At 40.7% G+C, this 27,340-nt stretch overlaps 1 protein-coding gene across 1 annotated transcript in view; it reads right to left on the bottom strand.

The window, feature by feature from the left end:
* The window catches only part of CSTPP1 (centriolar satellite-associated tubulin polyglutamylase complex regulator 1), a 227,164-nt gene that overhangs the window by 29,259 nt on the left and 170,565 nt on the right, over window positions 1-27,340 (bottom strand). The window lies entirely within an intron of this gene.

Here is a 27,340-nt window from a genome sequence, read left to right on the forward strand (position 1 = left end):
GCAGCAATTTGCAAGTATATTATATACCAAAGTATTTCAAATATGGAAGGACACGGTAATGGTAAAGCAAGCACAAGCAACCCCGAAGCCATCCAAATTTGGAGGAGGATGAGTAAGAGAAGGGAATCCAGAGGGCATGGCCACATTTGAGGAATGAAGATGATGATCACAGGCACTTGGTTTCTTTGGACCTAAGTTAGCCCAAACCACAGGAATTCAGATCTCTTGCCCCTGCTAGTTTGGTTGATGCTTTTCCAAGACGAAAACCCCAAGTCCCTAGGGACAGGCCTGAGTTCCTACTGCTTTTTCATCAAAGCCCAATTCAAGGTGGGGGCAGAGAGTTAGACTAACCACACTGCCAAAGTCAAGGACACCAAAGGAAAAGGCTCGGCGTCAATGTAGGTCAAAGGATCAAGATGGCTTTTGTGGACTTCATCCTGGCCACAATGGGGCGTGCACTTTTCCTGCCCTCACTCGCCTGATCTTGGGCACAGCTTGGAAGAGGTTCTCTTCTTCAAGGGAGGGAGTAATGGCCATTCATGGTCTCACAGATTTGGGGTGAGGGATAGCGAGGTAAACGCAAGGTAGAAAAGCTACTCAATCTAACATGTTCCTACTTTATTCTCACTCCAGGAGTCATTAAAGTAGTGTCTTTGAATCATCAGTGCTTTTCTGGGCTAAACTTTGGTGGATGTATCTGATACCATGCTTACGGGGTCAAAGTATTTCACAGAAATTCGTATTTATCCTCCAAATTACCTACAAAATACCCTTGGGAAAATAAACAGGGTGAAGGAAAATGAGCAGCCAAGAGAGACAGAGTGGTATAACCCCACATTCACTCAAGAAACACACTGCTAGGAACCAAACGTAGCCCTTCTGGTGCCCAGACTCTAGGCTATCTTTGGGTTCTGGATATTATTCTAATTCATATACTTAAAATATCTACTTCCCAAGAACAGAAGAATGATTTACAAAAATCGCCTTGTACTGCTCTAATGCAACAACCAAACCAAACCAAGCCCACTGGTGTCGAGTCAATTCCAACTCATAGTGACCCTATAAGACAGAGTAGAACTGCCCCATATGGTTTCCAAGGAGCGCCTGGAGGATTCGAAATGTCAACCCTTTGGTTAGCAGATGTGGCACTTAACCACTACGCCACCAGGGTTTCCTCTACTAAAGTAGTGTCCAGATAATATGAAGACTGGATGATTTCAAGGGAGAGGCATCTGCCACTTGGAGACACTCCTTGTTTGGTGTACAGTGAGTATTTGGGAGAATGGTAATTGGAAAGACTTGTTTCAAAACACTGATGAGCAAATGGGAGCTTGTTTCTGCCCCATAGATTAGGGTTCAAATCTTAACTCTGCTTTTTACCAGGTACGTAGCCTTGGGCAAATTGCTCAATTTCTCTAAATCTCAGTTTCTTGTCTGTAAAATGAGAACAATGATACCTACTTCCCATGGCTGGGGTTAAGATTAAAAGAGAGAATGTCTATAAAGTAGTTACTAGAATGCTTAGAACACAGTGACATTGAACAATGGGAGTTGTTTTGGTTTTGTTTTTAAACCCTGGGGGCAGAGAGGAGAGGAGAGAAGAGGAGGAAGGTACTTTTGGTTCTTTGAAAGCTTAAATACCTAGCAGTGTTCAGCCTTGAAAATTCTGTCATGTCACCTGAGCCAAATCCATTTCTGAAACTCTTTTGCAGTATCTATCCATTCATCAATTTATTCAATATTACTGTGGGCCCCCTCTGGTCCAGGCACAGCAGTTAGAGTGATGGACAGGCCAGCAGTCTCCCCAGCTCCCGAGGCTTACACTCAAGCATTGGTTAACCATAAATGATGTTATCTTCTTCAGGCCCTTTGGCTCAGAGAGCTCCCCAAGAGCTCCTTCCAAGTGTCCCTTTGTGCTTCAGGAATAACACTGCAGGAAGTGAATGGTCATTGACCTCTGTGCTCAGAGAATTACCTCACATAACCTTCACAACAATCTTATGAAGTAGATTCCATTATCCTCGGCCCCATTTTTCAGATAATGACGTGGAGGCTTTGAGAGATGAAATAACCTAATGGGTGAAGGCAGGAGGGTCCAGAGCCTGGGGGACAGGAAGGGGGCCTGGCGGGGTTAAATAATAGTAATACTAATTATTTTTTATTTAGTGGTGCTATCGAGTCGTTTCCGACTCATAAATAGCTAACATTAATTGAACACTTACTATGAACCAGCACTGTTCTTCCAAGGGTTTTATACTGTTACCTCATCTGTTCATCACTACCGTTATCAGGGGTGGATTAACCAGTGGGCAGGTATGGATCGGCTTACAGTAAGCAAGGTAGGCATGGGCTTAAATGTGTTTACTTACTAATCTGTAGTGCACAATTTTCACATGGGTTTTACCATATCAAAGATGTGGTGAATGCAAATTTCTCGAGTGCACTGGTTTGAAGCCCTGTTGCAAACAAACTGCAGGCACTAAATAGTTCCAAGTGAACTGCATTCAGCAGACAATTCAAGTGAATTGGTATTTTTCACATAAGAAATTGAGTTTGAATGGTTCTAATTACTGCCAACAGGAAAGATTGTAGCTTCAGCGCCAGAAAACCAGAGGACCTGGAGGGAAATAAGTATGCCTGTGCTGGTGGCTAGATCACCATTTCTCACGTCCACACCCTCCCTGCGATCTAGGCAGGTGCGAGAAGGTAAGTGGTATGCACTAACAGATACCTTCTTCAAAGGAATCTCCCCTCATAATTAGAAAAGCTTCAGTTAGCAGGTCTTGGAAGTTTAAAGACAAAGACATAAGAAGGCTTTGGTACAAGATCAAAATCAGAACACTTTCCACAAATTGGTGCACCTCTTTTTGTGAGAGATCAGAGTTGTCGAACTTGATTCTTCTAAACCTTATAACAGTTCCACCACCTGTGCGCCTGGCGTTGGGCCAGAGGCTTCAGCACCCTTGATCCTATCACCTCCAGAGGCAGCACAGTGTAGATTGTAGCTAATAGCATGGACTTTAGAAATAGACTGCCTGGGTCCAAATACCAGCTTTGCTTTAAGGTCAAATTCTTTGACCCTAAAGTGCTCTATGCCTCAGCTTCCCTGTCTATAAAATGGGATAGTGATAATATCAACATCATAGGGTTGTTCAGAGCTAAGGTGAAGTGCTTAGAACAGTGTCTGGCCTGTTATTATTAAGTGCTCTATTGGCATTTGCTACTACAGAAATGGGCCCAAAGAGGTTAATTACTTTCTCAAGGAAACAATTAGTAAAGAGGACGGAGGGCTAAGATTCAGACCTAAGCCTGGCTCTGAAAGGCCTGCAAGTTCTACTCTAGCAGGTGGGAGCCAGGTGGAGGACTTGGTTTCTGATGATAGGATTTTTCACAGCCAGGTACTGACGGGCTTTATAGCTAAGTTAAACACACAGATACCTTTCAGTGGGGCCACAGTAAATAGGACAGGGTAGTTGTGTTAGTATACAGCCCAGACACTGCAACCAGATGACCTGACTTCAAAACCTGGCTCAAATACTTAACCACCAGTATGGCTTTGTACCAGTTAATACAACTTCTCTGAGTCTTGGCTTCTTCACCTAAAAACTGGGGTAACTACAAAATATCTACCTATGGAACTGTTATAAAAATCAAACGAAATATTCTCTATATAAGGTACTTTCCTGAAAAATCAGCAAAGTAACCAATAAATGGTAATATTATTTTGTTGTTGTTAGGTGCTGTCGAGTCAGTTCCAACTCATAGTGACCTTTTGTATAATAGAATGAAACACTGCCCAGTTCTGCGCTGTCCTCACAATCATTGTTATGCTTGAACCCATTGTTGCAGCCACTGTGTCACTCGATCTCATTGAGGGTCTTCTCTTTTGCTGACCATCTACTTTACAAAACATGATGTCCTTCTCCAGGGACTGGTCCCTCCTGATAACATGTCCAAAGTATGTGAGATGAAGCCTTGCCATCCTTGCTTCTAAGGAGCATTCTGGCTGTATTTCTTCCAAGACATATTTGTTCATTCTTTTGGCAGTCCACAGTATATTCAATATTCTTCACTAACACCGTAATTCAAAGGTGTCAATTCTTGTGTCTTTCTCATTCATTGTCCAGCTTTTGCATGCATATGAGGCAACAGAAAATACCATGGCTTGGGTCAGGTGTACCTTAGTTCTTAAAGTGACATCTTTGCTTTTCAATACTTTAAAAAGGTCTTTTGCAGATTTGCTCAGTGTAATATGTCATTTGATTTCTTGGCTGCTGCTTCCATGGGCATTGATTGTGGATCCGAGTACAATGAAATCCTTGACAACTTCAATCTTTTGTGTTTATCATGATGTTGCTTATTAGTCCAGTTGTGAGGATTTTTGTTTTATGTTGAGGTGTAATCCATATTGAAGGCTCTGGTCTTTGATTTTCATCAGTAAGTGCTTCAGGTCCTTTTATTAAGTAATTATTATTAACTGATTAAGAAGTCCTGAACTTAAGGAATTTTGGGGCTTAACTAAAGCACCGAGCATAATGCCTGGCATATAGTAGGCAAATCATAGCATATATTTGTTGAAGGAATGAATTAATAAAAACATGCATTCCACAGTGACCCAGATCAAAATTGAGAGGGACAAACTTCTGGTCATTAGGTAAACACAGAGATAGGGAAATCTCCAGGCATAGGAGGCATTTCTGTGAACTTAAGAGGGTGTGAGGAGATGCCAGGAGCTGTGAAGCGCTGAAAAATGAAAATGTGCTATTTAGTACGTACTACAACTCTGAGCAAACACAAGCAATTATGGCAGGTGGACTACATTCATGAGCTTGATGACTCCTAGCACATTCTCACCAAGTGCTCAATTCAAACACTTTGAATATTTATTTTCATAGGAATATATCACGAATTTTATTATGAAAGTCAGAAGAAGCCTAGGGTTCACTTTACAGAAAATCACTTTACAGGAAATATTACATCTCTAGCATGAATGCCTATCATTCGCAAGATAAGCATCCCCCAACTCTAACTATTCTTTTGTTGGTTATATCCATCCTCATCCTAAAGAGTGATCGATGAGGTTATTTTGGCTAAGAAAATTAATCTAGTCAGAAATAACTGATGCCCAACATATTCAAGGACTAATTAATTCTCATTTGCAAGAAAAGAGGAAAAGGACGAAGATCTTGTTTTATCTTTTCTACATCTGATCTGCCTTCTTGCTGTGAAAATTCCTGCTTCTGAAGCTCTGAGGAGGCAGCTTGGTCACTTCTACATTCTCTGTGAGACCACCATGTGTGTCCACCAACGTTTGTTCAGAACTGTGGTGGTATGTGGCTATAGACTTGGATGCCTCTGCTCTTCCTGGGAAATGGTGCCATTTTCGAGGTCAGAGTGGTGTCACTAAAGGAGACAAGTGGAAGAAGGCCAGACTGAAGGAAGTAGAGCCATATCTTTGTCCCTTACTCAGAGAAAGCTTCCCCAAAGCCAGAATCAAGGGGTTTTTTTGCTCCAAAAGTATGGGAGATGAAATGGGGTGGGCTTAGCTGAACTCATTTGTGTGAGTGCCTGCATACTGGTGGGTGGGTGGCTGGGTGAGCTGGCTCTAGGACAAGAGAGGGAGATAATGAAATACTACCAAGCCATGGGGAATCCCAGAGGATTGAACAATCTCTAATTGGTTGGCTGCATGATCTCATTAGGAACCACCACAGAGGCCAGAGAACACCACAGCCCATGAGTGGACTCTCCAATTTTCGGTTGCAATTGTTTTTCTGTTCTCCTATGCAGGGGTTGGGAAGGCTCATTGTAAATGACACTTGCCCTCACCCCAGCTGCTCTGCCAAGAGATGCTCGGAAGGACATGGATAGTTCAGGGCATGACCACACCACTTCTTCCCATCCCCAGGGCACTAAGGTTTTGTTACCAGGCCACAGCTGAGTAAATACTTCTCAGTGCTACTCTGCAATGGGAGGTGAGGGGGAGGGAATGAGAAAAGAGAAGAGAAGACATCTGACAGCTTCATTCCACATAGTACCACGACTCACAGGAAGATTGCTAACATCCCAGGACTATGTTCCTGTCAAGCGAAGCCCCAAATGAAGAGCAGGATGTGTTCTTTATCTTCTTTGTCAGGGCAGTACTACTGTTTTATATTATAAATGGAGGGAAATGATAATTAGTTTACTGAAAGGGAAATGATTTTACAAAAGGAATGAGAAGCAATGGCTTCCAAAGACACCTGTGGAGCAAAGTATGTAGTCCATTATTAACAATATCCTTTGCCGACTCTTCATTCCCCAGTGCATGTTGGTATGTTCAAAGAGAGGCAGGAAGCCATACACTTTAGTTTTATATTTTAATAAGACTAAGCCCAACACCAAGTGAGAAATACATTTAGCCTATTTCTATTTGACCAGTGTCTAGGCAAAGTACCAAGTCAGACACTGTAACACATTTTCATGGCAATGCTTTAAATGAACAAAAGCGACTCCCCAGGAACTGTTTGTTGCTTTATATCATACAAGGATTTAAAGAAAGGTAAGCATTTCTAAGCAGGGTCTGAAAATTCTTTCCCAGGAATCATGTGTGGCACATCTGGCAATCTGATCAGGTATTTAGGCTAACCATGGCCATCCTTAGCCACCAGTGTGGGACTGAACCAGAGGCATGGTCTGATATGATAAGAACCTCCTCTACTGTGTCAGACTACTGGAGTATTGACTTCTCTCCTGTCCATCTTGATGGGGTTGAGAGCTAGAGGACCAAGTCAAGATTTTATCCTGGGGGAGGCCACTGTTTTTAGAAAGGTTTGATGACATGAAACACAATAGGCTACATATGCCCAGGGTGGGCAGCCATATGGCCTGTGGAAAGACGCATCAGTGTCAGGAGAAAAGAAAGCCTCTCTCTAGTAGCAATGGTGATAGCTACTCTTGCATGGGAACAGTTTTCTACCCATTTATTGAGGAAATGGGAGGCTGCTTTGTACACCAAAGTGTGGAACAGTATCCTGGCACCATAAGCTCCCAAAGGGCGCATCAACCCATCAAGGAAGTTACAGGCAGTCCCCGGGTATCTTAGTCATCTAGTGCTGCTATTCAGAAATACCACAAGTGGATAGCTTCAACAAAGAAAAATTTATTTTCTCACAGTCTAGTAGGCTAGAAGTCCAAATTCAGGGCATCAGCTCCAGGGGAAGGCTTTCTCTGTTGGCTCTGGAGGAAGGTCCTTGTCATCAATCTTCCCCTGAACTAGGAGCTTCTCCGTGCAGGAACCCCAGATCCAAAGGATGTGCTCTACTCCTGGCACTGCTTTCTTGGTGGTATGAGGTCCCCATGTCTGTTTGCTTACCTCTCGATTTTATATCTCAAAAGAGATTGGCTTAAGACACTATCTAATCTTTTAGATCTTATCAATATAACTGCCGAGATAATCTATCTCATTACATCATAGTGATAGGATTTACAACACATAGGGAAATCAAATCGGATGACAAAATGGTAGACAATTGTACCATTTTGGGAATCATGACCTAGCCAAATTGACAGATATTCTGGGGGGACACAATTCAATCCATGACACTGGGTACAAACGAGATCCATTCCTAAATGTGTCTCTAAGTCGAATTTGTAGGTAAGTCAGAACAGGTGTGTACAGTTCTTATTTAGCCTTACTTTAGTGCAAGAGGAAACCCTGGTGGAGTAGTGGTTAAGAGCTAAGGCTGCTAATCAAAAGGCTGGCAGTTCAAATCCACCAGGTGCTCCTTGGAAACTCTGTGGGGCAGTTCTACTCTGTCCTATAGGGGGTCGCTATGAGTCGGAATCAACTCAACGGCAATGAGTTTTAGTGCAAGAAGGAGCCCTGGTGACATCGTGGTTAAGCGCTTGGCTGCTACCCGAAAAGTTGGTTCGAACCCACCAGCTGCTCTGTGGGAGAAAGATGTGGCAATCTGCTTCCATAAAGATTACAGTCTTGGAAACCCTATGGGACAGTTCTACTCTGTCCTATAAAAAACCCACTGCCGTTGACTCACAGCGACCCTACAGGACAGGCTAGAACTGCCCCATAGGGTTTCCAAGAAGTGGCTGGTGGATTCGAACTGTCAGCCTTTTAGTTAGCGGCCAAATGCTTAACCACTGTGCTATCAGGGCCCCTGTCCTATAGAGTTGCTATGAGTCGGAATCAACTTGATAGCTGTGGGTTGGGTTTAGTTGCTTTAGTGCCAGAAAAGGATAGAAGACTTTTCAATGATTTAAAAGCTGCATGTGCAGCAAGTGAAGGTGACTGTGATAAAGAATTTGTTGTCAGTAGTTCAGTCATTTCAAAGTGAGGGTAAATTTACATAACATTAAAGTATAAGTTGTTCCTTAAGTCAGAGGTTTTTTTAAAATCTGGGGATTTACTGCTGTATTTCGAGCATAGCATCTGCACCACCATTCACATTCTAATCCAGAAACCAACTTGTCTAACTCCACCAGGCATTGTTATTTCACGTTTTTGTTTGGAAATAGGAGGATAGGGTGTGTCCTTTGAAATAGAGCCCTTAGAGCCAAGGTGTAATTCTCACCCAGGAAGAAGGAAGCGCTTTTGCAGACTCCTGTGACCCACTCCGGAAACCCTGGTGGCATAGTGGTTGAGTACTACGACTGCTAACCAAGAGGTTGGCAGTTTGAATCCGCCAGGCACTTTTTGGCAACTCTATGGGGCAGTTTATGGGGCAGCTCTACCCTGTCCTACAGGGTCGCTATGAGTCAGAATTGACTTGACGGCAGTGAGTTTTAGAGTTGAGTGACCCACTCCTGTTCTTAACTGAACAGAAATGGTTAAATAGGCCCAAGGGCTAATGTGGAGAATGAACTTCATTCCCTCCTAACCTGTTGCCATTGGGGTGATTCCGACTCATGGTGACCCTATAGGACAGAGTAGAACTGTCCCATAGGGTTTCCAAGGCTGTAATCTTTACAGAAGCTGATTGCTGTATCTTTCTTCCTCGGAGCATCTGGTAGGTTGAAACCATCCATCTTTTGGTTAGTAAGCAAGCACTTAACCACTGTACCACCAGGGCTCCTTCATTTCCTCCTAATGGTAACTAAATCTAAAGAAGAGATTTAGGTAGATGAGAGGAAACATTCCAACCTTCCAATCATGATGTATCTGGAATAAAACCTCACTCGATCTTTGGAAAAGAGGCAGTATTTTTATTTGTTCACATGGGTTTTTATGGTCAGAATGAGGGTTTCCATGTTCTAGGAGGAGAGAAGTCAGTTCTACCACAGAGACATCATGATATAGAAAAAAGACCCTGGTCTGAGTTCTGCAAAAAACAAATTATGTGAACCTACAGACTGGGAAATAATCTTTGGCAACAACATATCTGATAAAGGTCTAATCTCTAAAATATATAGAAAACAACAACTCAACAACAAAAAGACAAACAACCCTATCATATGTTGGGCAAAGAACATGAAGAGACACTTTACCAAAGAGGACATTTAGGCGGCCAACAAATACATGAAAAGATGCTTGCGATCATTAACCATTAGATGCAAATCAAAACGATGAGCTACCATCTAACACCTGCAAGAATGGCACTGATAAAAAAAAAAAAAAAAAAGAAGGCAATGTTGTGGGGGAGATTAGAACTCTCATACACTACTTGTGGAATGTAAAATGGTACAACTACCATGGAAAACGATATGACGCTACCTTAAAAAGCTAAAAATAGAAATACCATATGATCCAGCAATCCCACTCCTAGAAATACATCCTAGACAAGTAGGAGCCATCATACAAAATAGACTTACGCACACTCATGATCACTGCAGCACTATTCACAATAGCAAAAAGATGGAAACTACCTAATGCCTATCAACAGATGAATGGATAAACAAGTTATGGTACATACACATAATGGAATACTATGCAACAATAAAGAGCAATGATGAATCCAAGAAACATTTGCACTGTTGTTGATCCTGGAGGACATTATGCTGATGAAATAAGTAAATCACAAAAGGACAAATACTGTATGAGATCACTATTATAAAAACTCAAGAAACAGTTTACAAGCAGAAAGAAACAATCTTTGATGGTTACCAGGAAAGGGAGGGGAGGAAAGGGGAAACCACTAACTAGATAGTAGACAATTGTTAACTCTCTCTGGTGAAGGGAAAGGCAATACACAACACGGGTGAAGTCAGCGCAACTTGACTAAGGCAAAGGAAGCCACTGAGAGACAGGAAAACTGGATGAACGGAAACGGGGACCTCAGGGTGGGGGTGGAGGGGTGACGCACTGCAGGGTTTGCAACCAATGTCATGAAACAATTTGTGTATACATTTTTTGAATGGGAAACTAATAGGCTCTGTAAAATTTCACTTAAAGCACAATAAAATGTTCCAAGAAAAAAAAAAAAAGGGAACTGATTACATTACTGTGGGCACAACTTTCCTGGACCTCAGTTTTCCCACCTATAAAATAAGGAAGTATAGTATATGCCCATGGAAGCAGCAGTCAAGAAACCAAATGACACATTGCATTGGGCAAATCGGCTGCAAAAGACCTCTTTAAAGTGTTAAAAAGCAAAGATGTCACTTTAAGGACCAAGGTGTGCCTGACCCAAGCCACAGTGTTTTCAACTGCCTCATATGCATGTGAAAGCTGGACAGTAAAAAAGGAAGATGGAAGAGTTGATGCCTTTGAATTACAGTATTGGCGAAGAATATTGAGTAAACCATGGACGGCCAAAAGAGCAAAGGAATCTGTCTTGGAAGAAATATAGCCAGAATGCTCCTTAGAAGTAAGAACGGCGAGACATCGTCTCACATACTTTGGACATGTTATAAGGAAGCACCAGTCCCTGGAGAAGCACATCATGCATGGTAGACAGTGAAAAAGAGGAAGACCCTCAACCAGACGGAATGACACAGTGGCTGCAACAATGGGCTCAAGAATAACAACGATTGTGAGGATGGTGCAGGACCAGGCAGTGTTTTATTCTATTGTACATGCGGTTGCTATGAGTCGAAACCAACTCAATGGCACCAAATAATATAATAATAAAGCATTTGCGGGTTGAAAAAGTTTTATACAATTTTTTTTTCTCAAATGGAAATCTTACAAGGGATCTCAAGACACAGCACAGATAAAAACAAAGCCTTTTTTACTCAACTTTCTACTCAGTAGCCCTCACCCTAGTTAGCTGTGTGAGGGAAGAGGTGGTGGAGAGAGAGGGCCTGAGGTTCTGCCTTAAAACTCTAGGGCTCTACAGAAGACAGTTACTGGCTCCAACTCATGAAGACCTCATGTGTGTTAGAGCAGAATTGTGTTCCACAGGGGTTTTCAACGGCTGATTTTTTTGAAACCAGATTGCCAGGACTTTCTTCCTAGGTGCCTGAGCAGATGCAAATCTCCAACCTTTTGGTTAGCAGCCAAGCGTGTTAACTGTTTGTACCACCCAGGGACTCCAGGCTTTACAGAGGACAATTGAAAAAGCACTGGCTCTATATAAAACCTGTTGCTGTTGAGTCGATTCTGACTCATAGCAACCCTACAGAATAGAATAGAACTGCCCCACACAGTTTCCAAGGAGTGCTTGGTGGATTCGAACTGCCAACCTTTTTTGGTTGGCACCCGTAGCTCTTAATCACTATGCCACCAGGGTTTCCTGAACTGTGATTAAGAGTGCGGACTCCTGAATCAGCCAACCAGGGTCCAAATCCTGGTTCTTCATTTAACTAGCCACGGAACATTGGGCAAGCCAATTAAGGATGAGATTGAATAATAATTAAAAAAAAAATAGTAACAGTATCAATAACGACAATAATAGTATGAATAATGATAAATAATACTACTAATTATAGACAGTGTTTCAGAAGATTAACAGAGATGATTTAAAAAAAAAAAGGGAGAAAGATAAATTTAAAGTGCCAGTATATGGTACAGAGTAAGCATTCAATAAACAGTACCTGCTCTTGTTATGACTCTCCTGCATTAGGGCACACAGGTGATATGGCATCTGCATAACAAAAGGCATAATTCATCAGACTTCTCCAGCTCAAGTCAGTGGGTGGCTGGAACAATCTTATTTCTTATCTCATGCTTATTTTATCATGCCTTTGTTCTTTACTGATGAGTGAATAACAGACTTCCTGCCTGGAGGCAGGTGCACACCACTTTCCTTGATAGTCAATGTACTTCCAGGCTTCTAGCAGCTCACTTTTAATGGTGCTGATGCCTCACATTTGTAAAGAGACTGTATAATTATGCAAACTTCTTTCACATGCATTATCACTTTCGCTCCCTGTAAGAACCCTATGGGGCAGGGATAAAAAAAATTCAGTTTTATAGATGAGGAAAATGAAGATCAGCAAGAGCCAAGATCTCCAAGTTTGTAAGTGGTAGAGCCAGGATCAAATCAAGCCTCATTCCAGGGTCAGGCCTCTTTCCATTGCACAGCGGTCCCTGTGATGTCCTCTTCTTACTTTCCATAGGGCCCTAGGACTCAGCCTGCTTTTCTTTCTCCTATGGATAGAAATTACTGTTAATATTTAAATCTTTCACCTGCTATTCCATCGCTTTCTCTTATGTTTCTCCTAGGCTGGCCCCAGGGTCAGATGCAATCTGACTCCTGGCTCCCTTGTTGCCCCCAAAACAAACCCACAGGCCCTGTCTATTTTAAGTGATTTGCTGCTACTCTCCATAAGAAAACAAAAGGCATAATAAAAATAATAAAACATTTTAAGCAATCATAAACCCATATATGCAGTTTTAACAGGACCAGACACTGATTATTGTGAGAAAAATATATTTAATTTATTAAAAAAAATTCTGGCAACCACCTTTTTCCTCTCCAATTTAAAAATCAGGCTGATAGTTAGGATGAAGTTTTATAAGCTATCGGCAAAACTGTCTGATGAGGGCTTATTTAAAAAAGCAAGCCACAGAGAACAAAAACTAACAAAGGTTATTATTTCTCTGGGCTTTCCACTGTCCAAAGGATCCAAAGAGTAAATAAAAAGTAGAACAGATTATGCATTTGATTTGCTTAAAATGCATTTTCTTTCTTTTCTAAATAAATATAAACAGAAGCAGTGGCTAACAGGGTTACTCAGTGTGGGTGAGTTGAACCAAGACAGACTAAAAATAAAAATTAAAAAAAAAAAAATGAAAACAAAACAGCAATCTAGGGTCCCTGGTTCTCGATGAGTGTGAGAGTATGGGAAGGCTTTTGCCAGCATGTAGGCGTATTTATAAAGACCACAGCCTGTTTTTAAGTCAGAATCCACTAACTTCCATCAATGATGATGGATTTATAGCTACTCATCAGCGAAAAAAAATAGACACAAGAAACAAAAACAGCAGGAGCCAGAAAGAGGGTTAGCTACAGATAAACACATTTCTTCAGAAGAATCCACCTTTGTCTTTCCTGCTCTTTTCAGTCATTTGTGGGTATATATAACGCACTGTATCTGTAATTATATATATATGTGTGGGTAAGAGAAAAAGACAACTAGAGAAAGAGTGTCTCACTCTTTGGGGACTGGATGGGAAAGGAAATTGATGTTAGCAGTTTCTGTTCCTTAAAGGCGTCAGCTTTGTTTTTCAAAGTATGGTTTCCTGGTAAAAGATCCTTTGCCTGTAATGTGAATGAATCACTCATTTTATTTTAATAAAAATGTGAGCCAAAAGATAGTTCTCTCCATCCTGGGAAATGACACAATAGTTAGACTTTCTGAACCCTGCTCCATATCCTTCACCGGGACTGGCAGGCTTATAAAAATAAAAGGAAAAGATGAAAAATAACCCAGAGCCAAAGAAACTAATCTAGTAGCAACAAAGGATAAATCTACTCCATTTTTTTTATGTACAAGTATTCTAAAAGAAGAAGCCCTGGTGGTGCAACAGTTAAGCGCTCAATTACTAACTGAAAGGTTGCTGGTCTAAGCCCACCCAATGGTTCCTCGGGAGAAAGATCTAGCGATCTGCTCTTATAAAAATTACAGCCTAGAAAACCTCTTGTTGTTGTTGTTAGGTGCTGTCGAGTTGGTTCCGACCCATAGCAACCCTATGCACAACAGAATGAAACACTGCCCCGTTCTGCACCATCCTCACAATTGTTGCTATGCTTGAGCCCATTGTTGCAGCCACTGTGTCAATTCACCTCACCAAGGATCTTCCTCTTTTTTGCTGACACTCTACCAAGCATGATGTTCTTCACCAGGGACTGATCCCTCTTGATAACATGTCCAAAGAACGTGAGACATAGTCTTGCCATCCTTGCTTCTAAGGAGCATTCTGGCTATACTTCTTCCAAGACAGATTTGTTTGTTCTTCTGGAAGTCCATTCAGTATTCTTCACCAACACCACAATTCAAAGGCATCAATTCTTCTTCAGTCTTCCTTATTTATTGCCCAGCTTTCACATGCATATGAGGCAACTGAAAACACTACCGCTTGGGTCAGGTACACCTTAGTCCTCAAGGTGACACCTTTGCTTTTCAAAAAAACCTCTTAGTTCAATCAAATATGAGACAAAATGGGCAAATCCTGCTCAAAAGGAAGATGAGAAGGCAGGAAGGCATAGGAACACTGGACTAATGGACATGGGGAGCCCAGAGTGGAAAGGGGGAGAGTGCTGTCACATTGTGGGGATTGCAACCCATGTCACAAAACAATATGTTTATAAATTTTTGAATGAGAAACTAATTTGAGCTGTAAACTTTTACCTAAAGCACAATTAAAAAAAAAAAAAAGCAAGCACAAAACTTATGGGGCAGTTATAGTCTCTCACATGAGGTTACTCTGGTTGAAATCGACTCAATGGACCTAGTAACAACAACATTCTAAAAGACAGTCTGGTCTTACTGCGGTTTGGATTAGGTATTTGGTTTCCCCATTAACAGGTGGCCTTCAAATAGGCACCAACTCTTTGTGTCTCAGTTTCTTCCTCTGTCATGCCTCACATATAAATGATCAGGACCAATCAAAGTTAAATACATTTTAAAGCATGTAAGATTGTATACCCTTTTGATCTTTTGAATTTCGTCATATTCATGTATAATCTATTTAAAAAATTAAGAAAACAAAAGTGTGAGCAGTAGGAAGACATCAAAGGAAAATTAAACCCACTAAGAATCATTGAAAGTATGTAACTTTTTGATTCAATAATCCCCAGGGTTCTATTTGGGTCTAATGTTGTTGTTGTCCTGACTCATAGCGACCCTATGTACAACAGACCGGAACACTGTCTAGTCCTGTGCCATCCTCACAATCATTTTTATGTTTGAGCTCATTGTGACAGCCACTGTGTCAACCCATCCCATCAAGGGTCTTCCATTTTGAATCCGACAATCACAGGGTCTACTATGTCGGGAATGACAAACTGAAGGGGAACTGCATCATGTTCATCGTTAAAAAGAGCATTTCAAGCTCTACCCTGAAGTATAACACTGTCAGTGATAGGATAATATCCATACACCTATAAGGAAGACCAGCTAATATGACTATTATCCAAATTTATGCACCAACCACTAATACCAAAGACGAGAAAATTGGAGATTTTTACCAACTTCTGCGGTATGAAATTGACCAAACATGCAATCAAGATGCACTGATAATTACTGGTGATTGGAATGCGAAAGTTGGAAACAAAGATGGATCTGTAGTTGGAAAATACAGCCTTGGTGACAGAAATGACGCTGGAGATCACATGATAGAATTTTGCAAGACTAATGACTTATTCATTGCAAATAGTTTTTTCAACAACATAAATGGCCACTATACACATGTAGGGCCATGGTAGCGCAGTGGTTCAGTGGTAAGTGCTATGGCTGCTAACAAAAGGTCGGCAGTTGAAATCCACCAGGTGCTCCTTGGAAACTCTAAAGGCCAGTTCTACTCTGACCTCTGGGGTTACTAGAGTTGGAATTGACAGCAATGGGTTTGGTTTTGGTTCTAGTACATCGCAGTTGTATGGCCTTGGGCAAACTTCTTTGAGTCTCAGTTTTCTCACATATAAAATGGGATAATAATTTCTCCCATCCACCCCTAAATAATGGGGGCCATGTTATTGCCGTGACTACATCTCCTTCTACTCATCCCACTCCAGCCACACTGGCTTTGCTGTTCCCTGGATATGCCGAGCATGCTCCTGCCTTAGGCCATGGTACTTGCTATCCCTTCTGCCCCTAGATACCTACATAGCTCTCACCTCCTTTAGGTCACTGCTCAAATGCCATCTTATCAGTGAGCTTTTCCCTGACCATACCATTTAAAATAGCAACCACCGCCCCCTTCCACTCCTGTCTCTGTCTAATTTTCCTGCCTTATTTTTCTCCATAGTAATTATTATTGTACGATCTACTGTATAGTTTTTACTGGATTACCTGCCTCTCCACTAGAATTTAAGGTCCAAGAGGGCAGAGATTTTGCTTCTTTTTTTTCACGTTGGTTCTCAATGAGTCTGCTGTGATGACTGAGACAATGCTTGCGAAGCTCTTAGCACCACTGTCTGGGACACAGAATATGGCTGGCAGACAGATTTTGTTTGGCTTGAAGCGTGTTTTTTCAAATTTGAGCCAAAACATTAAAAAAATCAAGATATTTCTTACAATACTATCTAGATTTTGGATATCTCTTTCTTTAATTTTTCTTTTTTTTTATTCAGACGGCCTGATAATACTGGGCCAGCATTTCTGCATGGCCAGTCAGTTGGAGCTGGGGTGGTAGATGCCCTTTGTAGTTTGCCATGGTCCCTACTTAGTCCCACTGGATAGCATCGGTGCTTCTTATAGTATCTGCTGGATGCAACAGGCATCTGAATTTTCTTTGAAAACTTTTAAAATAAAGACTTCAACTCATCTGACTAAATGAGTTTAAGATGCAAAGAAATAAACTAGATAACCTCATGATATTCAGGGTAAAGAGCAAGATTTTTGCTTTAAAAGGAAAAAATACATATATAAATTTGTAGAGGAAGGAGAATGGAAACCAATATACCAAAGTGCTAACAATGGCAGTAACTCTGGATTTGGGAATTTATGCGATTTATGTTCTTTTAATTTATATATATTTTTGTATTTTCCGTAATTGGAAAAATAAAATTTATTTTTAAAAAAAGCTACCCAGATTCATGGCACATAAATTATGTCTCGATAAAGCTGTTTAAAAAAAAAAAAGAAGAGAACCACCCAGAGAAACTGTCAACTCTGCACCTCCCTTCAGAAACCTGTTTCTTCATCCTTCATTCTCAGCAGCTCCACCTTCCTCATCTAAATCACCTGAACTTCCATTTAGTCCCTTTCCTATACCTCATTTTGTCCATGATGAAAAGGGGTGCAAAGGTGATAATCATCTTTAAAATCCTTTATAGGCTTTTGGATCTTATTTCATTTTTCTAACTTTTAATCATGTTTGTTGATGGTTTTCCTCCCTTTCCACAGCCGAAGATGGTTCTCTGTATCCTCCTGGGACCAGTGTGACTGAGCATAAGGTAAGCTCAGGACTTAGAACTCTGCCTGGGCTCTGCCAGACTACCTCACTTCAACAAGCTACTTACTCTTTAGGTCTTAGCTTCTTCATCTGTAAAATGGAGACAACACCAAATTATTTACTTGAGAGCAAATGGCCAGATCTATGATCCCGTGATTCCCAAGGCTCTTTTTAAGTTGTAGAGCCACAAAATGGACTTCTAATACTTAGAATAGTAATAAAAATGTTTTTCCAGATGTCTGTACCCTATACAGTAATACCTAGCCTATCTAAAACTTAAATGCCAATAAGTTTGGAAACCCTGGTGGCATAGTGGTTAAGTGCTACGGCTGCCAACCAAAGGGTCGGCAGCTGGAATCCGCCAGGTGCTCCTTGGAAACTCTGTGGGGCAGTTCTACTCTGTCCTATAGGGTCGCTATGAGTCTCTAAGTAGGCAAAATAAATGTCACAAAGTTCACGTACTAAAGCTTATGTGGTTAACTTACAGGCTTCCAAGGCACACTTTGATTATACTCAGTTTTAACAAGCTTAATAGCCATCTAGTTTCTAAGCCTAATACAGACTAGACAAAGTAAACTAGGAGAGGAAAAGGAGCTATAAAAGGCAGGTGCAAGGGCAGCAGTGAGAAATCAGGCATTAACAACATGACAGAAACAGAAAAACATGAAAAAAATATTTCAAACACAATCTGGGTGCATTTAGGGCCCACTTCAGCAGGCCCTGAAGGCAATAGTGTTTTTCAGCATAGGATAATAAATTGTTTATAAAGATGATGCTTAGATGTTATCATGGATTGAATTATGTCCCCCCAAAAATGTGTGTATCAACTTGATTAGGCCATGATTCCTATGGTTGTCCTCCATTTTGTGATCGTAATTTTATGTTAAAGAGGATTAGGGTGGGATTACAACACTCTTGCCAGGTCACATCGCTGATTCAATGTTAAGAGGGTGGTACAGGCCTGGGGTGTGGCCTGTACCACCTTTAATCTCTCAAGAGATAAAAGGAAAGGGAAGCTAGCAGACTGGTGACCTCATACCACCAAGAAAGCAGCGCATCCTTTGGACCTGAGGTTCCTGCGCTGAGATGCTCCCAGACCAAGGGAAGAATAATGGATACAAGGACCTTCCTTCAGTGCTGACAGAGAGAGAAAGCCTTCCCCTGGAGTAGGCACTCTGAATTTGGACTTCTAGCCTACTGGACTATGAGAGAATAAATTTCTCTTTGTTAAAGCCATCCACTTGTGGTATTTCTGTTATAGCAGCACTAGACGACTAAGACAGATGTCAAAACAGGAAATACATTATACACACATATATAAAAAAGATTTCTATGAAAAATAACAAAAAAATTGGTACATAAACTTTAATTGTAAAACAGTAGGCTGGGACAGCTCTCATCTGAGCTTTTCTAGTATTTACTGTCTATCAACCATCTATTTATCATTTTTTAAATGTATATATTCAAAATAGTAGCTTTATTTTTAATAATAATATCTTACAGTGTTTTGGTGAAAGCTTACACAGCAAATTAGGTTCCCGTGTAACAATTTCTATGCATATTATTCAGTGACATTGATGACATTTTTCACAATGTGTTAACATTCTCATTATTTCCATTCTGGTTGTTCTGTTTCCATTGCTCTAGCTTCCCTGCCCGCCCCCTTACCTTCTCATCTTTGCTTTAGGGTAAATGTTGACCATTTAGTCTCATTTGTTTTTTTTTTTTCTCATAAAAGAACATAGTACTCACAGGCAACGTTGTTTATTTTATGAGGAATTTGTTATTTAACTAGAAGGTGACTTCAGAGAGTGGTTTCAGTTCCAGGTTTAAAGGGTGTCTCAGGGCGACAGGCTCAGGGATTCCTCTGGTCTCTACTGGTCCAGTAAGTCTGGTGTTTTTTAAAAATTTGAGTTTTGTTCTATGTTTTTCTCCCATTCTATTCAGGGCCATCTATTGTGTCCTGTCCCTAGTCAGAATAGTCGGTAGTGGTAGTTGGGCACCATCTAGTTCTCCTGATCTCAGGATAGATGAGGCCATGGTTTGTGTGGGCTGTCAGTCCTCTAGTTTCTTCTCTGAGTCTTTGGATTCTTTCTCTTTTACCCCGGATGAGTAGAGATCAATAGTTGTATCTTAGATGGCTGCTTACAAATTTTTAAGACCCCAAATACAACTCACCAGACTAGAATGTAGAACATAAACACGTTATGAACTATGTTATGCCAATTGACTGAGTTGTCCCATGAGACTATAGTCCTAAACCTTCAAACCCAGTAAACCAATCCCATGAGGTATTTGGTTTTGTCTAGGAAGTATCCGTAACTGTGTCCCCATGTACTGTATTATACATATGAATATCTATGCAGCACAAACATGCATATAGCTATGTCTACAGATACATCTATATGTGCACATGTATGTACACATATACACCTTCCTATACACATATATGCATACTTATCTACCTATGTAACCACACATCCATTTTTTGGTTGACACTGCTGTTGTTGCAAAATTGTATATGTCATAGCATTTACCAAAAGTATCCCTCATTTTTTGTACTTCTTAGTGTCATCATTTACCTTGGTCAAGTTGTGCAGATTCACCTACATTTGGTATTTATTTATCACTTCTTAAACACTGCCTTATGGTCTTAATTATCTGTTTTTAAGCTACCTTATTGGGTGTTGTACATTCATTATCTCATTTAACCTCTCACAACACTCCTATAAGGTAAATATTGTCCTCGTATTACTTGCAGACACAAGAAGGTTAAGTAATTTGCCCAGTTATATAACTAGAAAGTAGTACATTCAGGCTTTGAACCACGGGTCTTCCTGAATCCAAGGGATGTGCTTTTAAGTACTCCACTATACTTGCTTTTTATTGATGGTATATTAATGCATTTGTCTGCCTGTCCCATCCCACTACCAGACCAAGCCTGAGGGAAAGGACTCCAACTCACTGGCTTTTATATTCCATACCAAAACCAAAAACCAAACCCAGTGCCGTTGAGTAGATTCTGACTCATAGCGACCCTATAGGATAGAGCAGAACTGCCCCATAGAGTTTCCAAGGAGCACCTGGCGGATTCTTCAAACTGCCGACCCTTTGGTTAGCAGCCATAGCACTTAACCACTACGCCACCAGGGTTTCCTTATATTCCATAGGGACTGGTGTATAGTTGGTGCTCAAAAAATGTTCAGTGATGTGCTGGAAGTCCTAGCTAGACCAATAAGGCAAGAAAAAGAAATAAAGAACATCCAAATTGGTAAGGAAGAGGTAAAACTATCCCCATCCACAGATGATATGATCGTATACACAGAAAACTCCAAAGAATCCACCAGGAAGCTACTGGCACTAATAGGTGATTTCAGCAAAGGATATAAGATTAATATACAAAAATCAGTTGAATTCCTTGTCACCAACAAAGAGAACTTTGAAAAGGGAATCACAAAATGAATACTGTTTACAATAGCCCCCAAGAAGGTAAAGTACTTAGGACTAAATCTAACCAGGGACATAAAAGACCCGTACAAAGAAAACTACAAAATACTACTGCAAGAAACCAAAAGAGACCTATGTAAGTGCAAAAACATACCATGCTAATGGATAGGAAGACAACATTGTGAAAATGTCAATTCTACCGAAAGCAATCTACAGATACAATGCAATCACAATACAAATTCTAACAGCATTCTTTAATGAGATGGAGAAACAAACCACCAACTTCATATGGAAAAGGAAAATGTCCTGGATAAGTAAAGCATCATTGAAGAAAAAGAACAAAGTGGGAGGCCTCACACTACCTGATTTTAGAACCTACTATACAGCCGCGGTAGTCAGAACAGCCTGGTACTGTTCAACAACAGATACATAGACCAATGGAACAGAATTGAGAACCCAGACGTATATCCATCCACCTATGAGCAGTTGAAATTTGACAAAGTCCCAAAGTCCATTAAATGTGGAAAACACCATCTCTTTAACAAAGGGAGCTGGCCTAACTGGATGTCCATCTGTAAAAAAATGAAACAAGATTCATACCTAACACCATACCCAAAAACTAACTCAAAATGGATCGAAGACCTAAATATAAAATCTAAAATGATAAAGATAATGAAAGGAAAAATAGGGATAATGCTAGGAGCCTAATACATGGCATAAATAGTACATAAACCATAACTAACAATGCAAACACCAGAAGATAAACTAGGTAACTGGGAGCTCCTAAAAATTAAACACTTAAGCTCATCAAAAGACTTTACCAAGAGAGTAAAAAGAGAATCTACAGGCTAGGAAAAAATTTTTTAGCTACACCATATTTGACAAGGGTCCAATCTCTAAAATCTACAAAATACTTCAATAACAAAAAGACAAATAATTCAATTAAAAAATGGGCAAAGGATATGAACAGACACTTCACCAAAGAAGACATTCAGGTGGCCAACAGACATATGAGGAAATGCTCGTGATCAGTAGCCATTAGAGAAATGCAAATCAAAACTACAACGAGATACAATCTCATCCCACAATACTGGCACTAATCCAAAAAACACAAAATAACTAATGTTGGAGAGTTTTTGAGGAGATTGGAACTCTTATGCACTGCTGGTGGGAATGTAAAATGGCACAACCACTTTGGAAAATGATATGGTGCCTCCTTAAAAAGCCCAAAATAGAAATACGATATGACCCAGCAATTCCACTCCTAGGAATATATCCTAGAGAAATAAGAGCTGTCACAAAATAGACATATACACACTCATGTTCATTGCAGCACTATTCACAATAGCAAAAATATGTAAACAACTTAAATGCCCATCAACAGATGAATGGATAAACAAAACATGGTACGTACACACACATGGAATACTATAAAGAAAAATGATGAATCTGTGAAACATCTCACAACATAGATGAATCTGGAGGGCATTATGCCAAGTGAAATCAGTCAATCACAAAAGGATAAAAGATCGTATGAGACCACTATTATAAGAACTCAAGAAAAGGTTTACACACAGAAAAAAAAATCTTTGATGGTTATGAGGGTGGGTAGGGAGGAGGAGAGGAAATCATTAACTAGACAGTAGACAAGTGTCAACTTTGGTGAAAGGAAGGACAACACACAATATAGGGGAAGTCAGCACAATTGGACAAAAGCAAAAGCATAGAAGTCTCCAAGACACATGAAAAAACTTTGAGGGACAGAGTAGCTAGGACTGGGGACTTCGGACCATAGTCTCAGGGGACATATAGGTCAATGGGCATAACAAAGTTTGTAAAGAAAATGTTCTACATCCTATTTTGGTGAGTAGTGTCTTGGGACTTAAAAGCTTGCAAGCAGCCATCTAAGATACATCTATAGGTCCAATCCCATCCAGAGCAAAAGAGAATGAAGAATACCAAAGACACAGGAAAATATTAGCCCAAAGGACTAAAGGACCACATGAACCAGAGACTCTACCAACCAACGACTGCTCTGACAGGGATCACAACAGAGTCCTGGACAGAGCTGAAGAAAAATATGGAAAAGAATTTAAATTCAATGAAAAAGACCAGACTTACTGGTGTGATAGAGACTGGAGGCACCCCTGACACTACGGCCCCCTGGACCCTCTGCTAACCCAGAACAGAAACCATTCCCAAACCCTACTTTTCAGACAAAGATTAGACAGGCCTATAAAACAAAAAATAACGCATGTGAAGAACGTGCTTCTTAGTTCAATGAAATATACGAGACCAAATGGGCAACTCCTATCCAAAAGTAAGATGAGAAGGCAGGAAGGGACAGAAACGGGACAAATGGACACAGGGAACCTGGGGTGGAAAGGAGGAGTGTGATCCCATATCGTGGGAATTGCAACCAATAACAATATGTGTACAAATCTTTGAATGAGAAATTAACTTGAGCTGTAAACTTTCCCCTGAAGGACAATAAAATAAAAAAAGAATAAAATAAAATGTCTCAAAAAAAAAAAAAATGTTCAATGAATTTTATCCCTGTGCCTCCCTATGTAGATCTCACCTGCTTAAAGGCAATGTAGTAGCTCCCAGTGCGTGTTTCTCAAAGTATGATTCATGGATCATTTGCATCCCAGACCTATGGAATCAGAATCCCTGGGTTTGGGAATCTGCATTTAAACAAATATTCCAGGTGACTCTTCTGTGTACTAAAGCTTGAGAACTATTGACCTATTGGTTGAAAGCACATTCTTTGGAGTCAGGCAACCCTGGGTTCAGATCCCAGCTTCATTACTAGCTGAATGATCTGGGAGCAAAGTAGTTACTTAAGTTCTTTTAGCCTCAATTCCATTATCTTTAAAATGGGGATAACAAAAGTACCAATCTCCCAGGGTTTTTGAAGGGAGTAAATTAGTTTATTCAACAGGTATTTATGGAGCATTCCTGGGTGGTACAAACAGTTAAGCACTTGACTACCTGAAAGACTGGCATTCGAACCCATCCAGAGGTGACTCGGGAGATAGGTCTGGCGATCTGCTTCTGAAAGGTCATAGCCTTGAAAATCCTATGAAGCAGTTCTACTGTGCACACATGGGGCTGCCATGAGTTGGAATCGATTTGACAGCAACTAACAACAACTATGTGCCAGACACTGTTTTTCAGTTGCTTGAGATACACTGGTGAACAAGTAGATGAAGCTCCTTGCCATCATAGAGCTTATTTTATACTGGGGAGGACAGGTAATAAATAATAAACAAGTAAACTATATATAGTAAATTAGTGATAAGTATAATGGGAAAAAAAGAGTAAAGCAAGTCAGATAGGGAATGTGAGGTGGTGGTGGTAGCTGTTCAATTTTATATAGAGTCTGGATAAGTTTCACTGAGAAAGTAACACTTAAGCAAAGACTTGAAATAGGTTAAAGAGTAACTCATGTAGATATCTGAGGGAAGAGGATTCCAGGCAGAGGGAACAGACTGTGCAAAGGCTGTAAGTGCACGTGCTGGGTAAGAGGAACAGCATGAAAGGCAGTGTGACTGGAGTCAAGAGAATGAGGGGAAAGGAGTAGGAGATGAGGCTAGAGAAATAACTGGGGTCTACAAGTAAAGATCAAATGAGATAATAACAGTAAGTGCTTAGGACAGTGTATGCTGTTGTTAGGTGCTGTCCAGTTGGTTCCGAATGATGGCTACCCTGTGTACAACAGAACAAAACACTGCCCTGTCTTGTGCCATCCTCACAATCACTGCTGTGTTTGAGCCCACTGAGCCACTGTGTCAATTCACCTCACTGAAGGTCTTCCTCTTTTTGCTGACCCTCTACTTTACCAAGCATGATGTCCTTCTCCAGGGACTGGTGTCTGCTGATAACATGTCCAAAGTACGTCAGATGAGGTCTTGCCATCCTCGCTTCTAAGGAACATTCTGGCTGTGCCTTGAAGACAGATTTGTTTGTTCTTTTGGCAGTTCATGGAGTATATTCAATATTCTTCACCAACATTGAACAGTATATGGTACATGTACTGAACGGTATACGGTTCACCCCCCAAAAAACCAAACCTGTTGCCGTTGAGTCGATTCTGACTCATAGCACCCTATAGGACAGGGTAGAACTGCCCCACAGGCTTCCGTGGAGTGGCTGGTGGATTCGAACTGCCAACTTTTTGGTTAGCAGCCAGCCCTTAACCACTACACCACCAGGGCTCCATAACGTACACTGTTGTTGATGTTAGGTGCTGTCGAGTCAGTTCTGACTCATAGTGGCCCTATGCACAACAGAACAAAATATTGCTCGGTCCTGCACCATCATCACAATTATGGCTATGCTTGAGCCCATTTATTGCAGCCCCTGTGTCAATCCATCTCACTGAGGGTCTTCTTTTTTGATGACTCTCTACTTTACTGAGCATGGTATCCTTCTCCAGGAACTGATCCCTCCTGATAACACGTGCAAAGTATATGAGATGAAGTCTTGCCATTCTTGCTTCTAAGGAGCATTCTGGTTGTACACTTTCCAAGACAGATTTGTTTGTTCTTTTGGCAGTCCATGGTATATTCAACATTCTTCACCAACACCACAATTCAAAGGCATCAACTCTTCTTTGGTCTTCCTTATTCATCGTCCAGCTTTCGCATGCATATGAGGTGATTGAAAACACCACAGCTTGGGTCAGGCACACCTGAGTCTTCAAGGTGACATCTTTGCTTTTTTAACACTTTAAAGAGAGCTCTTGCAGCCAATTTGCCCAATGCACTGTCTTTTGATTTCTTGACTGCTGCTTCCACGAGCGTTGGTTGTGGATCCAAGTAAAATGAAATCCTTGAAAACTTTAATCTTTTCTCCATTTATCATGATGTTTCCTAGTGGTCCAGTTGTGAGGATTTCTGTCTTCTTCATGTTGAGGTGTGATCCATACTGAAGGCTGTGGTCTTTGATCTTCTTCATTAAGTGCTTCACTTTCAGCAAGCAAGGTTGTGTCATCTGTATACCACAGGTTGTTAATGAGTCTTCCTTCAATCCTGATGCCCCATTCTTCTTCATATAGTCCACCTGCTCAGATTATTTGCTTAGCATACAGACTGATTAGGTATGCTGAAAGGATACAGCCCTGATGCACATCTTTCCTGACTCTACACCATGCAGTATCCCCCTCGTTCTGTTCAAATGACTGCCTCTTGATCTGTGTACAGATTCCTAACGAGCACAATTAAGTGTTCCGGAATTCCCATTCTCCGCAGTGTTAGCCATAGTTTGTTATGATCCACACAGCCGACTGCCTTAGCACAGTCAATAAAACACAGGTAAACATCTTTCTGGTATTCTCTGCTTTCAGCCAGGATCCATCTGACATCAGCAATGATATCTCTGGTTCCACGTCCTTGTCTAAATCTGGCTTGAATTTCTGACAGTTCCCTGTTGATATATGCTGCAGCTGCTTTTGAATGATCTTCAGCAAAATTTTGCTTGCATGTGATATTAATGATATTGTTTGATAATTTCCACACTCGGTTGGATCACCTTTCTTGGGATAGGCATAAATATGGATCTCTTCCAGTTGGTTGGTTAGGTAGCTATCTTCCAAATTTCTTGGCATAGAAGAGTGAGCACTTCCAGTGCTGCATCTGATTGCTGAAACACCTCAATTGGTATTCCGTCAATTCCTGGAGCCGTGTTTTTCACCAATGCCTTCAGCACAGCTTGGACTTTTTACTTCAGTACCATTAGTTCATGATCATATGTTACCTCCTGAAATGGCTGAATGTCAACCAATTCTTTCTGGTATAGTGACTCTGTGTATTCCTTCTATCTTCTTTTGATGCTTCCTGCGTCATTTAATATTTTCCTCATAGAATCTTTCAGTATCGCAACATGAGGCTTGAATTTTTTCTTCAGTTCTTTCAGCTTGAGAATATGCTGAGCATGTTCTTCCTTTTTGGTTTTCTATCTCCAGCTCTTTGCACGTCATCATAATACTTTTGTCTTCTCAAGCCACCCTTTGAAATCTTCTGTTTAGCTCTTTTACTTCATCATTTTTTCCTTTTGCTTTAGCTACTCGACATTCAAGAGCAAGTTACAATCTCTCCTGACATCCATTGAGGTCTTTTCTTTCTCTCCTGTCTTTTTAATGACCTCTTGCTTTTTTCATGTATGATGTCCTTGATGTCATTCCACAACTCGTCTGGTCTTCGGTCAAATCTATTCTTGAGATGGTCTCTAAATTCAGGTGGGATATACTCAAGGTCGTACTTTGGCTCTCATGGGCTTGTTCTAATTTTCTTCCATTTCAACTTGAACTTGCATATGAGTAATTCATGGTCTGATCCGCAGTCACCCCCTGCTCTTGTTCTGAGTGATGATATGAGCTTTTCCATTGTCTCCTCC

Source organism: Loxodonta africana, chromosome 7, assembly GCF_030014295.1.
Source record: "Loxodonta africana isolate mLoxAfr1 chromosome 7, mLoxAfr1.hap2, whole genome shotgun sequence".
Classification (NCBI taxonomy): Eukaryota; Metazoa; Chordata; class Mammalia; order Proboscidea; family Elephantidae; genus Loxodonta; species Loxodonta africana.